Genomic DNA, 18,493 nt, shown 5'->3' with positions numbered 1-18,493 from the left:
AAAGCGTATATAATTAAGCTTTCAGTGAACACAGAAGCAAAAAAATCGGCAAACAGTTGAGTAGCCTCAGAGCTGGAGTAAGAATACTTACTGTTAAATTCAAAGTTCAAAGAGTTCAGAGTTAATTTATACGTTTTGATTTCACATAACCCCAAAAACGTTTGCTGTTATCGTGGATGGAGGCATGGACATCTGAGAGATATTCCCGATAACGTACGTCCTTGGCTAGGTTAAGATGAGCACGCAAGCGCGAGAAAACAGAGTACTACGAGACTTAGTACGTTTATACTGGTGTCTCGCGATTTTCATCTCCCTAACGAGGGAGATCAGGTCAGTATCGAACCACTGGGGGAACTTTATTCTTTTTTCAACTGACTCCAGTAATAGTGTCATCAATAGCCGATTGTCGTAAGGTTGCGTTCAAAAGAAAAAGTTATAGGGCTGGAGGAATTCAGGGGGATTTGAAAATTTTGGGGTAGTAAAGGGGGACTTGAAAATGTTGCTCTACCTAAAGGGAGGGGACCTGAAATTTTTTTGGTTCCTTTTTTTACGATTTCAGGGTACGTTGGGTGATTCAATGAAAATTTAATAATATTTTAATGTCGTACATTTGTTATAATGTTAAAAATAATTAAACGAGATCTAGAACCATTTTGTCGCATTTCATTACTTCTTGTCTCGAAAAATTAAAAAAAATGTACGAATTTCTGTAAAACAAACAAACAAGTAGGTCGAGTATCGAGGCAAAAGCTGCAACTGTTGATAATCTTTTTTGAATATTTATATGCAGTATATCAAATACAGTTTCTTGCTGTCTCCCTATAGCATGCTGAAACACACAATATTCAGTTTGTGAACAAAAGCCTGCATATGTATTCGTCATCTGCTCACTGTTCAAGCCACTCAGACTCTTGTTATTGCTTTTGTTCTATCTCGTTTAAATTACTGCAATAGCCTTCTTTCTGGCTGCCCAAAACACCTCATTGACAAATTGCAACGTGTTCAAAATGCATCTGCTAGACTTGTCTAGAAAGCAAAAAACTCACACAACGTACAACCTGTTTTGATATCGCTGCACTGGTTGCCCATTGCTAGTCGTACACAATACAAACTTTCTACAGTTTTTTTCGACTTGGTTTCAGGGACTGGACCTCAATATCTCTCTGACCTTTTGCAAATGTATACTCCTTCTAGACACCTACGTTCTTCATCTGACAAACGTCTTTTTAGAATACCACGTGTTGCTACAAAATCCTTTGGTGAAAGGTCTTTTTCCCACTCAGGACCGAAAACTTGGAACAGTCTGCCTGTCAACCTACGCCACATGGATTCACATATGTATATTCATTCCGCCATGCCCTCAAGAAATATTTTTTTAGGAATAGTGTATTTTTTCCTGCGCCTACAGCTCCCTTTTTAGATTAGGCGCATTATAGATATTCTTTATTATTATTATTATATGTGAATATTGGGTTATAATCGAATAAGAGTCCAGACTGAAAGTCATTTGTCAATGATACAAATGCGGGGTACATATTCACAGTCCGTGTTGGCAAGCTGAATACTGGACAGTTCAACACGTTCTAGGAAGAACAACAAGAATGCAGTTGTATGAACTGAACAAACTTATTGTCAAAATTATCAACGTTAATACAGCTACTGCCCTGCTGCTGCCTACGGACAGTGTCACTGTCACTGCATACCGGCAGTGACAGAGATAGCCGTGACTATGAAGTAGCTGAAGGAGAGTTCGGGTCATGTGACGCTCATGACAGTAAAACATACTTTTACACAAGATCAGGCCAGAAAGCAGCACATGGAAGACCAGGAGACTTGAAAGTTATCAGGGATTTTTGAATTCTAGCATATGAGAATAATCAAATATTAAAGAAAAAAGATGGGGTCACCATGCTTAATTTTCAAAATGTTAACATTCTCATCGTAAAATAACACAAAAGTAAAACTTTGTACAAAAAAGATTCTAATTTAAATGAAAAAATATGTGACTAAATGGAATTATTTTAATTTTACCAATGGACCATTATTACATCAAAAATTTCAGAGATTAAAACTTTTATTTGATGGAATATTTTAACCTTCAAGTATTGTCAATATTGTAAAACTTATAAGTAGCATCTAAACGTAGCCATGAATTCACAATTTGCATACTGTCTCATGATATCATCATTTTGTGTGCTCGTCAACAGGTGCCATGGGCATGGCCAGATCGAGTTGGATTAACTCAAGTCAGCTTTGACTGATAAATCAAAAGAGTCTACCGATGTGTTTAAAAATGAATCAATCTATTAAGAACTTGCCTCAGGAATATGACTTTACAAACTGCTAATGACAAGTAGTGTTGAACATCAGCGAGCAGAACTGCCAAGAACTGCCAAGAACTGCCAATACATTTTTTTTTGCGTGCATCGCTTATAAATATGCAGCTATATGATATTTGGTGGGGGATTTGAAAAAATTTTGATTGTAGACGGGTATCGACGGGGATCTATAAAAAAATAAGATTTCAATCGTGATTCCTCAAGCCCCTCCCCGCTCCCCATCGTTATTTGTGAACGCAGTCCTAAAACCGTGAACTTGTTTGGATATGCAAGTATTGCTAATTCTTCAACTGTACTGCGAGGAAATAATCATTCTAATCTCGATCATTTACTCCAGAAATTGGCTGCAGACGGGGGGGGGGGGGGGTTATGATATTCGTACCATCTGCTGCGAAGGTCATCAATTATTGACTGGTTCGTTAGGGACTGGTCAGTTTCTTCGGCCTGGGGGGGGGGGGGCGGTGGATTTTTTTTTGCCGACGTCAAAAAGTGGCTGACCCCCCCTATTCCAAATTTTGAAAACAGGGTGACCCCCCCTATTCCAAATTTCTAAAACAGGGTGACCCCCCCGGGCGCGACAAAGGTAAAACAAAAAGATGGACATAAATTATATTATATATATATATATATATATATATATATATATATATATATATATATATATATATATATATATATATATATATATATATTTTACATTTTACATATATTTATATTTTAAATAGTCATTCTATGTTTTAGTGAAATTGTTGACATGTCAGTTGTAAGATAGGAATTTCAAAGTGTCAATCTTAAAGTTTAAATACAGTACATTTTGAATGAGCTGTATTTTGAATGAGCTGTGAATGTATTTCACACTTTCTCTGCTTAACCAGATGTCCTGAACTGTTGTACAGAAATGGATGTCAATCATTAATATCAAAGAGGAAAAAGCAGTGAGTCAAAACTTTGATGGGTGTTAAGACTTGCCAACCATCCAATTAAATCTACTGAGGAGCCATAGAGAGCTTTTTTAGCCAAATCTGATGTGTACATTGTCTGAGAGGACCATTTCTTGTGTAACATTGAAACCATAAAAGCACAGCTAATAATGACAAAAACTGCCTTTTTTAACTGTTATTTTGTTCATAAAAAAGCATCTTTCTACAGAAAACCTATGAAACAAAGAAAATAATTGCATCAATGAGAAGGAAAGATATCTTGTCATTTTGCTATCTCTAAAATAAGTCACTGTATCAAATATATATTGTGAAATATTTGTGCATGTTGCTTTCTCATACTGAATTCTCACAGAGAGAACAGAAAAGTATCAGGAATTTGTCATCCTTTTCATATGAAATGCAGATTTCATAATGGTACACTTTCACTTAGCAAACATCAAGATATCTCTGAAAGTATGGCGCCCGAAGGGCGCGCCAAAAAATATGAAACATCCTGATATCTCTGATATATATGCCTTGTATATTAAAGTCATGCACCTGAAGGGCATGCTGAAAGATGTATGATATATTAAAGTAATGAGCTTGAAGAGCACGCTGAAAACTATTGAACATACAGATATCTCTGATGTATGTATGCTTGATATGTTAAAGTTGGGCGTGCTGAAAAATATGACTGATTATTAAAGTTACGCGCCCGAAGGGCGCGCCGAAAAATACAACTGAATGATGAATTTTGTGGCTGACACTAGCATTTTAGGCAATGATTAGCCTGTGTCAAAATTCAAAAACACACTGACCCCCCTATTGGGCATTTCAAAAACATGGTGACCCCCCCTATCACCAAAGTCAAAAACAGGGTGACCCCCCCATGAATCCACCGGCCCCCCCCCAGGCTGAAAAACTGACCAGTCCCTTAAGGCGTGACCGACGCACAGCCCGAACCGTTTGCAAACGTACATGCCGATGCAGAGGGACCTTGTAAATGGTCCCTACATTTCAACACTCTTCAAATGCAAATCACGAATTACAAGAGGACATACTCTGATACGGTGAACTGCATGCGTGTGTGCTACGACCACTTGGCTCATAAACCAAAGGAGAGGCCATAGAGCGACATTTTGTTTTTGAAACCGGGTCATGAAACCACCAGGCTCACTGTTTCTACACGGATAGGTGATCAGTTACAACAATATAGGTGAGTATGTTTCGAGTCAAAATTTTTGTCGTAAAAACCGTGAACTTGTTTGGATACGCAAGTATTGCTAGTCCTTGAATTATCTTTACTGTAAGGAAATACTCGTTCTAATATGTTTACGTCAGTGTCCAAAAACTCTCTGGCGACTAAACGACCACAAAGATAGCATATTGTTTTATCATAAGGGCGTGGACTGGTTTTTAATATTCACCGCATCTAGGACTCTAACAGTTATGCTTTGAAATACATGCAAATTGTAGGTCAAAGCGTGCGTTGTGCGGGTAACGTTAATTCTAAGCTCAAATTATCGCCCAAACTTTCGGGACAAACTTATACTTGTCTTAAATAATCAACAGACCTTATGTGAAACAGATGATGGCTTGCCTTATCGTTATGACAAGGACATTTGTAATTGAAGCTTCTTTAGATTAAAACATCGATTAAAAAGTATAGGTGGCAAGTGTCGATTGTTGCTACTGATTGCAAGTTACTATTTGAAAAGTATGCGCAAGACAGACCACTTTGTTCCCGTCGCCTCGTGATCTGTTTTCGTCATGAGTGCTACGGGGTCAAATAGCCCTATATCGGTGATAGGCTATTAGCTACTAAAAGATATGAAAGGAATTTGGTCACTTTTTTGGTCTACCACTTGTGGGGCTTAATTTGAAAGCCTTTGGACTAAAAGAAATTTATACTTCTTGTTTCACCTACTTAAGTCCAGAGTGGCGTTGACAAAGCTGCAAGCAGGGAAGTCAACAGGGCCAGACTCTTCTCCTCTGAGTTTTTCTTATATGAAAGCGACAAGGTGTCTGTACTGTTCAGTATGTGTTTTATACCGATGATTATTCACAATGTGTGTCCTCAAAGATTATCTGACGCTTTGTTGGTTGTGCAAGATCGAGTCTTTTCTTGAATCTTCAGCCTATCAAATTGGCTTCAAAGCTCGCCATTCATATGTTAGCTATAACCATGGCTGCAATGTAAGTGTTAAGTTCATAGACGTTTCAAAAGCTTTCAACCGTGTCACAGTCCCTTTATCCACGTGACCGTGTTAACCGCTGGACATTGTTCAAGAAGTTTATCACTCGCAATGCACCGATTTGCATTGTCAGATATCTTCTTTCATGGTACTGATCCTAGAGTATCTCTATTCGATGCGGTTGTTGTGTATCAAAAAGTTTACCGTCATTCACGGTGTTAAGTAGGGTGGAGTCTTGTCTCACAAGCTTTTCAGTGTATATGTTATGATTTGAGTTAAAGATTGATTAATTGTAGCGTTGGTTGTAACATTGCTGGTATTTTTGTAAACCACCTCGTGTACGCAGATGATATTTCTTTGAAGAGCCCGTCTGTGAAGGGTACTTGAAAACTTCTTAATATCTGTAGCAAATATGGTGATATTCATGACATTATTTTCAATGCAGAAAAAACGCAGTGTATGTGTGTGATATCCAAAGATGTAAGACGGACTGCATTCCTTCAGTTTATCTCAATGGAGTCAAACTTTGGTTTGTTGATAAGAAGAAACATCTGGGTTCATCTAATGACAAATATATTCAGTGATAATCCTGATAATGAACACCAATATTACATCTCTGCCAATATGCTTTTGAGACAACTTTCCTTGTCCTCAATAAATGTAAAGTGCAAGGCTATTTTAAGCGTATTGTTACCAATTGTACGTTTGTAATCTATAAGTCAGCTACAATAGCAGTACCCTGAAAAAGCTAAAAGTTGGTTACAACAATGCAGCACGCCTACTGTTGGGTTATGACAGGCGTGGTAGCGCCAGTTCAATGTTTGTCATTAATAGGATTGATGGTGTTGGTGCTCCGCTTAGAAAGCAGATTGATGGTGTAAACTATACGGAAGATTCATGATACTATGTACTTCATATCTGATTTGAGAAAACGTTGAATAAAGACAATTTCCTTACTCTGAGTCAATATGTATGGAATGCATTTCAAAGAGCGATTCTAGGTTCTTTTTTCGAACTCTATTATTATATTTATGTATTTTTTTCTATTCTGTTACATGGACGTGTATGAAGTCCGAAATAGAGAAATAATGATACACTTTCACGGTCTTAGTGTTTCGAAAATAGATTTTTTAAATTAAAATAGGAGTAGCACTGTTGGCGGCCATTTTGAAATTCAGATATTAATCAACTTCATAAGGGCTGTGATGGCGAGAACATGCATTAGAATTAACGATCCTTGGCAAGACATATTCTTTTTGGAGCTTACAAAGCAGGATACACTCTTTTAATTGATTGCAATTTGTTTCAGTTTCCATGGTGACTCTTTTGTAAACGTAATGCGGCTTTCATTTCCTCTCAGTTTTTGGATCCACCCCCACCCCCCCCCGTTTGTCCGGGGCAGGTTAAAATGACGTCGGGCTGGTAAAAATTCTATCTTACCAGCCCGGTGGTCAGACAAGTTTCTCGTACGTTCCGACTTGAAGTCTGCGACCAGGATCAGAGACTACAATCGGTACAGCAACATGTCCCATTGTCTACGTTCAAGGGCGTCATGAGGTTGAAAATAGGTCAGGCTACCTGTACTTTACATGGACTACCATCGCGGCGACCCCGGCCATCAGCCAAGCTAAGCACCTCAGTGTCTTGTCAGAAAAAACAATCAATGGAATAAATTGATATTAAAAATACAACAGTCAATGTTTTTTTTTGTCAGAATATATTGCTTTTGGTTTGATTTTTTACCGTATGCTTTTCTTTTTAAAGCTTGAGCTCTTGTTCATCCAAATTACTCACTGTTTGAGGATTCTGGTCGATCTTAACCTAGCCACTACGTGATACACAAATGTACATGTGCTCGATTGGTCGTTTGGCGTGGCGTGTGAGAGTGGAATTTCACAGATGAAGATTACCAAGACCCAGTACCAGAATAGACTCAAGAGCTCAACTATTCTATGTTAATGATGATTGAGATGCATTCTCCTTCCATTTCTGTGTTTGACCCAGCTCCTGCAATCGAAGATCTGTCACTAGAATTATAGCCTACCACCATTATATAGAAAACCCAGTTTCATGGAGAGATACAGGAGAAAGACTTAGGCCTAAGACAAGGTGTAGGCGATGGTGGAACAGACTGTTGCATGACTGCTAGATGGGGTGGAAGGGAAGTCTGTAGATTTTCCTTCCCCACAAACAACAGTTCTGCTACTATCCATGCAGCCGCTATAGGCGCTGACTCGGACTACGATTCCAATTTTTCTGATTTGGATGCTGCTGATAGCAGTTTTGAAATTTTTTGTATGTGGTGTAGATTTGAACATGTCATGTATTCAGAAAATAAATATGACTTGATCACATGCAGTTTCTGTAGTAATTCCAGTAATTGATTTGCAAAGTATAACTTTACCATGTAATTTGCAAAATAATAGAAACTTGATGATCTAAGGCGAAAATGTAAAAAAAAATCCGGGCTGGCAATTTTCTGGAAGGGGAGGTAACTTTTGAAAGTTACCAGCCCTGCTGTTTGGTACATGATCTGGACAAATTTTGAACACTGGTTATTTCAACGGAAAAGCGGCTTCAGTGCTACTGTCGACATAATGCTGTAGTCCTCACGAGACAACTCTTCGGGAAACTTGGTTTGCGAGACGACTTATACAATTATTGAACTGGCTACCGTAATTTAAAAGTGGTCTTGCTTCAGGATATCATTTGCGTCAGAACAAGAACAAACCAATTCTTAAATGCACAGTCCTGTTTGAAGTAAGGGTCACTTCAAAGAGGAACTTGGCCACTATCAACAAAAACAGACAAGTAAAATCGATTTAGGTCGCCTGTACCATTGTGTTGCACACATAAGTCAACTGGTCCTCTATGACGGTGTTCGTTGACCGTCCAAGACGTGGCCATTCACAGCAGGGTTGACGATTGACGCTAAGATCCGTTGAGGGGGAAGTGCCAACTCTTATGGTCAGAGTGGTGCGCATGCATGGTTTTCACCGTCGTTGTTTTAGTGTGAAAAAGTATGATTTTTTGGCGCACTTTTTATGTAAAACTCCGATTCACAAGTAAACATCGTTAACACAACCAGTGTGAGTACTGTGTGAGCCATCCGCTTAAAATCTGTGATTGGTTAGATTTTCTCTTTCCATGGTAACTGTGGCAAAATTGGAACAGGGACAGTATACCTTTAATATCTAAGGTCGAGACAAACATTCTCAGTCTTTACAAGGAGTATATTATGAATGATGTCATCATGTTAATTACGAATGTCGCAGTGTGGGGTTTTACGAGTGCACAATATACTTTGATTTGATTGGATACCAGGATAATTGTCTTATCGTGATTGGTCGTTTTGTTTTTTATATGATGGTTCAATGTGCGCTGAGTGTTTGTCAAGTTTTCACCTGACTGACTTTCATTTAGCCAATCATTAGTCTGTACATATCGCAATTGTATCTTAATCCACCAATAGAAACACACACACGTCGCAGTACTTGCACGTTTTGTGTACATCTGTATGTCTCATTTGCATTTTTATCCACCAATAGTAATACAGACATAGCAGTACTCGCACCTTTTGCCACGTTTCAGTCCGTTAAAAGCAAAAGTGCGAGGAAACGTGCTTCAGTTCAAGCCTGTAGCCAGAACGGCAACATGTAAAACTGTGTTTCTATATATTTCAGGTTAGTAGTTATATTTTTCACAGCCAGTTATATTTTCACAATTTTAATGTACATTTTGCAACTCAGTACTGGAATAATTCAGTTAGTTTCTGTTTAATATTTAATGTGAAAGCGTTGTAAGTAGTCTGTGTCAAAATAGTTCTTTCTGTCGGGATTATGTATATATGTACGTGTATTTTCTCCAGCAAACTGTGTATTTTCTAATGAAAGTGTTTTGTGTTTTGTATAGTTTCAGTTCAAGCCTGTAGCCAGAACGGCAACATGTAAATGACACCACACCACCTAATAGTTCAGATGAGGTTTCTGACAATAGTCATGACTTGGTTACCTTAGACCAGCATTCTGACCCTAGTAATGGTGGTGGATAAAAATGCAAATGAGACATACAGATGTACACAAAACGTGCAAGTACTGCGACGTGTGTGTGTTTCTATTGGTGGATTAAGATACAATGGCGATATGTACAGACTAATGATTGGCTAAATGAAAGTCAGTCAGGTGAAAACTTGACAAACACTCAGCGCACATTGAACCATCATATTAAAAAACCAAACGACTAATCACGATAAGACAATTATCCTGGTATCCAATCAAATCAAAGTATATTGTGCACTCGTAAAACCACACACTACGACATTCACGCCCCCTTAGGGAATGGCGTCCTCGACATCAACTATGTACTATCACATGAAATCAAGGCTACACCTCTAAGGGTCAAATGTATGAAATTTCAAGTATCCAATTGGCCTGGACAATATCTATCAGGTGGTTTTCTCTGCCTGGTTGAGCGCCGTCGAACTGGTGAAGCACTGTCTCATTCTATTGGAGAGATATTCGAGTCACTTTGACTGTTTACATTAGTAGACTCCGAGGAATGATCATTACCATCAATTGTTGGCACAGAATGCAAGTCTGAGGAAAGTAAATTACCAGTGTCAGCAGTTACTGTGTCTAACGTGTCAAGGGGATCATTATTACCACCATTACTAGGGTCAGAATGCTGGCTTAGGTAACAAGTCATGACTAATGTCAGAAACCTCATCTGAACTATTAGGTGGTGTGGGTGTTATTATATACAGAAACTAAATCATTGGCTAAACTATAATCTGATCTGGGTGGGATATCGGTGTCAGAGGGAATTATGTAGGTTTTTGGATTAGATGGGATAAATTCAGGGCTACAAGGTCTAAAGACTTGTTGAATGTAGGTGAAGTTACCTTTGATGTCACGTGGATTAGGTATGGAGTTTCATCATTGATAATTTCAGGCCAATAATATCTGCGCCTGACAAGATCCAAGCTTCTATCCTTGCCTAAATGTCCCAGATTATCATGCAGTCCTATCAAGGCCTCTTTCCTGTACATCTCCGGTAACACTAGTTGTAAGTGCTCCTTGTCATGAAGTATACATTTTCTGTAGAGGACACCATCCTTAAGAACAAGACGCTTCCACTGCCATAACAGCTGTTTCACTTCTTTACGTTGGTTTTTTATTTTTGGTCTCCGTCCAGTGGTAAACTGATGCATTATTGGCCCAATTACTGGATCTTCCATTTGTTTTGTTTGCCAGTTGATAAGGTTATGAAATGTAACTCCAGTTAGTCCACCATGGTCCACTGTCATACTAAGTGACTCTACGCATGATGCATCTCTTGCATGGTTTGCTGCTAGACAGACTTCATGGACTATGTCACTTTCCACAGTAGTTTCATCTTCTGGTGACTCTTGTAATTTCCAAGGAATTCTTGACAATGCGTCTGCTTCAATGTTTCTCTTCCCACATCTATACACAATGGAGAAGTCGAACGTTGAAAGGTCAGAAAGCCAACGGTGCCCTACTGCATCCAGTTTGGCAGAAGTGAGTAGATATGTTAATGGGTTATTATCAGTATATACCGTGAACTTGTGTCCATACAGATAATCACTGAATTTCTGTGTAACAGCCCATTTAAGTGCCAGGAATTCAAGCTTGTGTGCTGGGTTGTGACGTTCAGAGTTGTTTAACCCTCGGCTTGCATATGCAATGACTCTAAGGAACACCTTTCTGGTGTTGATACAATACTGCACCCAAACCCTGGGAACTTGCATCAGTATGGAGTTCAAATGGTAAAGAATAATCTGCAAAAGCCAATATGGGTGTTGACATAAGTGTCTCCCTCAGACTATCAAATGCTTGTTGTGCATCATCTCCCCAGTTGATCTGTTGGAACTTCCCAGACTTGTTTCTTGCTTGCAGCCCACGTGGTAAATCATTAAGTGGTGTGGCTATGGTACTGAAATTCTTTATGTACCTACGGTCATATCCGGCAAAGCCTAAAAATTGTCTCACCTGTTTTACAGTAGTGGGAACTGGCCATTCTTTCAGTGCAGATGTTTTATCGGGATCAGTTGCAATTCCTTCGGAAGAAACGATATGTCCCAGATATTTCACCTTTCGACGGAACAGGTCACACTTTGTTGCCTTTAAATTCAACCCATTTGCTGCCAATCGTTGGAATATGCGCTCGAGCTTTTTCAAATGGTCGTCGAAGGTCTTGGAAAATACAATTATGTCATCTAAATATATTGTGCACTCGTAAAACCACACACTGCGACACGATTACATTTTCGAAATGAGCACTAGTTATATTTGTGACAAAATTCACCTTGCTCTCATTTCATATACTATATAGATGATTAGTATTTGTCATGTATTCATTTTTCAGAAAATTTCACATTTCCCATGTAGATTTTCTTAATGTGATATGACTTGAATGGAGAGACAATGTAGGACAAAGCAGGGATAAATAAAATATGTCCATCAAATCTGCATGAATTGCAAATATAGAAATAAATATGCACATCGGTTTAAAAAGAAACCCATTGGATTATGTATGTAGATATAATCAATTTTTCTATCTTTTCAACCATAATTTAATTTTGTAACTTAATTTTCATACTATTGCCTTATTTGACTTTTATATGGGCGCTCAAGTCCGAAATAAAGATATAACAATAAAAAATAACATCACATAAATCTCGAATAAGTAAAAAACGAAAGCACAGCGGTTGATGATATCTACTTGATCAGCCCTTCTGTCAAGGGAACTCAAAAACTGGTTGACATATGTAGCCACTATGGCGACCTGCATGACATTACTTTTAATACGAAGAAAACACAATGCATGTGTGTCATTTCAAAACGCACTCAGATTGTATATACTCCATCTGTTTATCTTAATGGTATGAAAATTACATTTGTAGCAAAGAAAAAGCATCTTGGGTATTTGGTGACGGACCAGTTTTAGTGATAATGAAGACATTGAGCGTCAAAAGAGAGCATTATATGTATCTGCAAATATGCTTTTGAGAAAATTTTCATTATGTTCATTGAATGTAAAGTGTAACCTTTTCAAAGCATATTGTTACCAATTATATGGTGGTAATCTGTGGGTTAATTATACTGCTGGTGTCTTGAAAAAAGTGAAAGTTGGTCACAATAATGCAGCTCGCATTTTTCTGGGCTATGAGAGACGCAGTAGTGCAAGCTCTATGTTTGTTTCTAATAGGATTGATAGTTTTGATGCTCTTTTACGAAAGCAAATGTATAGTCTGATGAAAGAATATCTTACAGTGAAAATACAATTGTAAGAATGGTCAATGATGTACTGTTTTACAGTTCTGACTTGCGTAACCTGTGGAGTAAGTCGATCTTTCATGGATAGTGAATGAATTTATATATGGATAGTATATCCAACACCATTTTTTTGTATCACAGTATCTGTATTTCCTTTGTGTAATTTATATGGACTAATGTTGTCCGAAATAAAAAAAATAATAAAATAAATAATAATAATAAATCTATCTGCCTTAAACCAACTTCACATTCCTTTTTGCATAATTGTGTTAGTTTCCCTTTCAACCAATTACAACTTTGTTGTTTTTAGTGACGAGACGTCTCTCAAAGTAAGACCATGATGGCACGAAGACAAGTTTTACACCTGGCACTGACTACTTTTTTCAGCTTTGTTATCGGATATATGCTGGCTCACCTTGGAGTGCATGAAAATCGCATCGCCATGCGATCCCAAGATAGTGACAGCGCTCGTATGTGTTCCGATATCTTGAGAAAGGCTGAGACATGCAAAAGGTGGGTTAGAGTCTTCAAGGAAGCGTGCAACAAATTACAATAGTTGAAGGATCGAAAAAAACCCTCTGTGTCTGTGTATCATTATATGTTCTGCTGCTGCAGCGATAAATCATACTGCGTTAAGTTGGAATATGCCTTGATAGTGAAAGATGTTAACTTTTGCTCCAACTTTCCTCAAAGAATATTGTCATGTATTCATTTTTCTTTCAAAATCAATAATAAAAATCAGGGGTCACGGTGCAAAATTTGGTACTAGAGAAACAAATAACCCATGATTTACCGATATTTAAATTCAAAATGGCCGCGATTCCTGTGCTGAATCTACGGAGAAAAAAAATAAAATTTTCGATTTTCGCCAAGGGCTTTAAAATCAACACCGTCAAGAGGTAGATCAGAAAAGTTTGAGAGTCCGAATATCTGTCGAGGCGCATTCTACCTTAAGGCCATCGTCTGGGCTAATGTCGGTCAAAATGCTCAAAAAATCTAATTTTATTTTTTTCCTTCATTGTCACCCTCGACATGTATACTTTCAAATAAGCTATATCATTCTTCAAAAAATATTAACTAAAATCGAGAAAAATCGCGTTTTTTTCCCACTGACCCCTGGTCAAATTTATTTAGTCTAATTATATATTCAAAACAGGTAAATTGCTATTTTTGGTTGCCTAAAAACTTTGTTGAGTTATGGCATCATGTATGAAGTAGTGACCATTTGCTTGCTTATTGAAGCAGCTTTTTCAGAGGTAAAATATGGCGTTGTGGAAATTGTGAGTTTGAGACTAATTGCAGTCTAAAAAAGCCAGATCAATGAGTAATCGGGAAGAAATTTGCAACAAATGATTCTGTTTTATATTTTGTGTGGATATTACTGTAAGGCATATGAAGATTTTCATTCAGGTATAGCAATTAAACCAGAAAACAAACCATATTAGACGTTATGGTGTCCATATACATAACAAGTAAAGAATCTCACATGAATTTCATTATCATGCTGATTATAAAATCAATGTTTTTTTGATAATTAACAGTTCATTTTTCACTTAGAAAGCAATTACAACCAGGCTTTTGTAAATAGAATTCTAACCGACAATTTAAACTTGTCCAATACCCTATTTTGAGGTCGTAAACTTTGCATGAAGTATGAGTATCACCTTTATGTTGTAAACATTTCAATCCAATACTCCTAACAATTGTGTTTTGTACTGCATTCGTTTCTTGTGGCAGTAATAACTCTTGAAAGAATGGTTGGAATGCAATGAAAATCAGCCAACATATGTGAAATTAAATACTTTACAAAATAAACTTCAAAAAACAAGTCATCCAATCATGTCATAGTAGAAACTTGACGGAAAGTTGTGAAATTTATTAATTTTTTAATCTTACCGAGATGACTATGATTTATTTATATTGACATCTTATACAGTCATAGATTTAGGTTTATATTGTAATACATATACATCTGAATGCTACAGAAAAAATTCGGTTGTTGTATGACTTTTCGTTCAATAGATATCTTTGCCACAAATTTCCTCATATTTTTACCCTGAAATAGTCGCCATGGCAATTGAATATCCGGTTTTCCCCCTGCACTGCATTTTACCATCTACTGCAACAAAAAGATGACAAACTCTGAAAACAAGGTACTACACGGTTAGTGTTTTAAAATAGCCCAGACAATAGCCTTAAGGTAGAATCTTCGGGACAGATATTTGAACTCTAAGATATCTAAATAATTTTGAAAGTCTTGGTGGAAGAAATATTTCAACCGTCAACGTTTATATCAAAATTCGAAAGTTTTATTATTTCTCCATAAAGTCACAGGGATAGTGGCCGTTTTGAATTGCAAATATCGGGAAATGTTTGGTAATTTGTTTTCTACTATCAAACTTTGCACGGTGACCCCTGATTTTTATTGTTCATTTTGTAAGAGTATAGTTAAGAGTTTCAGTAAGGAAACTTTGAGAAAAAAATTTAAGTCTTTCTTTTCGAGTCACGTACTACCTTAAAGGTATTCAGTCACCTGTAATCTAAATATGCCAACATATGGTCAAAGGGGCGTTCCTTGGTAAACAAAATGCCCATGTGGGGGCGCTGTTTTTAAAAGCGGCCACCCGCTTAAAATCTGTGATTAGTGAGATTTTTTCTTTCCACGGTAACAGGTGACAGTATACCTTGACTCTTTAGTACGCAGAATCCAAAACTGCCCTGTTCTTGCACTCATGTAAACTCCTGAGATTGGTAGTAATATTATAGACAGATGGGTCTCATTAGCTGCTATTCAGCATCAATCGACATGCCTTTGGTTTAAGAGGACATGTCAGTTTAAAACATAAAATTGAATTTATTAAAATATTCAAAGTCACAAAAGACTATCCATATTTTATAATGTTAAAATTAAACTGTATTCTAATATGGACACATTTTCTTCCACCTTAGGGAGCCCTATTCAGATCCAATCTATGGAAACTGATACAGTTAGACTCACTTTCCATTTCATGTTTTGAAAGTTTAAAGAATTTATCTTCCAAAATTCATGGAAATGGTATTCACTGTTATTTTAGTATGAATGTGCTGTAGTTTACCTTAAGGTGTATGGGAACGACAATCTATACACGTGTAAATTTAATCAAAATGACCACACGAATACCATTTCCTTCTTGTCTCAGTGGCTTTTCTACTTTTGTCTTAAACGTCTAAACGCAAATCAAAGGTTTGGCGAGAAGAAATTGCCGTCTCAATTTTACAATTGATAGTGAACGATACGCAATACACATGAAGTTTCTATCACAAATATGAACAATTTCTATAATCACATTTTCATCGCTCGAGCTCTGATGGTGTTTTTTTCCTGTCGTGGCTTATCGATCAAGAGGCAAGTATGCTGGCAAACAAATGTCGATATTGAATAGCATAATAAGACTGCTGATGTGCAGCGTGCTAATAAGATTATCTCTGATTGGTCCATTGTCACTATTCACAGCGACTTGGGGAGTCTATTGTATTGTTTTAATTATATTGGTAAGATTCAGCTACCCAGTTGGATAACAGCTTCTAAGATGCTGCACATTAGCCCTAATAAGACGACGCGATTACCCCTTTGAGTGATGTAATTTTTCCCCCAAAATTATAGTGCAACATTTTTCAAATTTTGAAAAAATATTCTGTAATTTTTGGTAATTTTGGTTCAAATGGACACCATATTTCATTGGCTACAATGCTTTAGCAAAATTCTAGCAAAAATCTAAAAAAATTGACTGGGTCATATTTTGTGAAGGTGACAAAAATTGACTTTGGCGCTCAAAGGGTTAAGGTGACGAATGGTATTTGCAGTCTTATATTATTCGGAAAAAAACGAAGCCTGCCCTATATCTACAGTACGAAGAGCTTCAGGCGATAACATGATATGACCGTTTCTGATGAAAGGGAATTCTTTATCCATTGTCATTCAAAACGGGCGTTCCTTTCATAAATTGAGTGACCTTGTGCAGGTGAGCGTCAGGGGCAGCGAGCTCGCAAGGTCATCGTGAAATTTGATGTCACAGTGTCTGTTAAGGTAGCCGGTGCCTCGAAAGTGAAGGACTTAAACCTTTTCTCAAGCTTCACTCGATGAAAACCACCACCTATTTTACTACCAAATACACAATAAAAATTAGGGTTCATCGTGCAAAACTTGGTACTAGACAAACAAATGACAAAATGGCCGCCATCACTGTGTCAACTCTCTGGAGAAAGACCAAATTTTCGATCTTCAGAAAACTAAGCAGATGAAAATGTTTTTACTTCAAGAGTTGCGAAATGAGCCTCTAAAGGTTGGATGATCAGAACAGAATCGTACAAGATGGCGAGTCCAAATGTCTGTCCCCGAGGTGCATTCGATCTTAAAGGGACAAATTCGGCCATTTTTCATGAATTTTCTTTGATTCAAGATACTACTTATATTATTTGACATGTTGAAAGATACTGCATGAATCGATGACCATGCATATATTCGACCCCGGTTTTAGACAAATTAAATGAAACCATGGCAAAAATGAATTAATGGTCATGACCATCAATTCATTTTCGCGATAGTTTCGTGTATCGTGTCTAAAACCGGTGTCGAATATCTGCATGGTCACCCATTCATTCAGTATCTTTCAACATGTCAAATGCATTCATCTTCGGAGCATGTGGTGTTAGTGGTCCTGACCCACGGGTAACTGCAGCAATACCTTAGGTCAGTCTCTTCTAGCTCTGCATGCATCGCTGCGATATGTGCATCGGTGAGTTAGTTGTCCGGCTTGACTTATATAGTAGCAGCAACATGCGGCTTTGATCATTGAGGTAGTATGCACCTCGAAAGTGAAAGACTTCAACTCTTGCGCTAACTTTCCTCAAGGAATCTTTCAATCATTCTCTTTCAAAATCAAGATTAAAATAGGGGGTCACGGTGCAAATTTTGGTACTAGAGAAACAAATTACTTGAGATTTACCGATATTTGAAATTCAAAATGGCCGTCATCCCTGTGTTAACTCTATGGAAAAAAATTAAATTTTCGAATTTCGAAAAACTAAGCTGGTGTAAAGTTTTCTTTTACCAAGAGCTTTAAAATGAACCCCAACATGTGGTATATCAGAAGAGAATTGTAAAAGTTTGAGAGTCTGAATATCTGTCCCTGAGGTGCGTTCTACCTTAAAGGACTGTTTTTCCGACAAGCAGGCAATTGGATGAGTTATCTTATACTTTTCAGCAATGCACGCTTGAGATTTTGCAATACATTCAAGTCGATTAGGCCTATACATCAATTTCAGCATTTGGTATACTAGTACCCGTGACACTGCGACTTACTGCAGTGTAAAGGGGCTCTCCTGCAGTTTCATATAGCAGTTCATCGGAAATTACTGACATTGTCCCATAGTTCGTATTGCCATTGGACTTACAATTGCATTGGGCTGTCTTCCTGTATTTCATATCGCAGTGATGTGGCTTGTGCTCTGTGCTTCACAGCATTGCCTCAAGATACTGCAGTAATGTAAATTCTGCCGATACAGATTACTTCAGCCGCTCAACGGAAGGATTGTCGGAGCTAACACGGTTTTTAATGAATAAACAAAAGATCATAATTTTTTTCCTTTACCGTTCGATCAGGTTTCAAGCAGAACCGAATGGGAAACAGGCAACGAAGATGGACACAGGGTAAGTATCCATTGGAAATGAATAAAATACTGCATGCCAAATCAGTGAAAAG

At 37.6% G+C, this 18,493-nt stretch overlaps 1 long non-coding RNA gene across 1 annotated transcript; it reads left to right on the top strand.

Moving 5' to 3' along the window:
- Positions 1 to 4,316: 4,316 nt before the first annotated feature.
- On the top strand, positions 4,317 to 18,441 carry LOC139127933 (uncharacterized). The gene is made up of 3 exons (XR_011551160.1): positions 4,317 to 4,475; positions 13,063 to 13,265; positions 18,394 to 18,441. It is a non-coding gene; the product is annotated as an uncharacterized lncRNA (long non-coding RNA).
- Positions 18,442 to 18,493: the final 52 nt, after the last annotated feature.

The sequence above is a fragment of the Ptychodera flava genome, unplaced genomic scaffold (genome assembly GCF_041260155.1).
Source record: "Ptychodera flava strain L36383 unplaced genomic scaffold, AS_Pfla_20210202 Scaffold_39__1_contigs__length_1403739_pilon, whole genome shotgun sequence".
Lineage (NCBI taxonomy): Eukaryota > Metazoa > Hemichordata > Enteropneusta > Ptychoderidae > Ptychodera > Ptychodera flava.
This window is presented reverse-complemented; position numbering and strand designations above follow the sequence as displayed.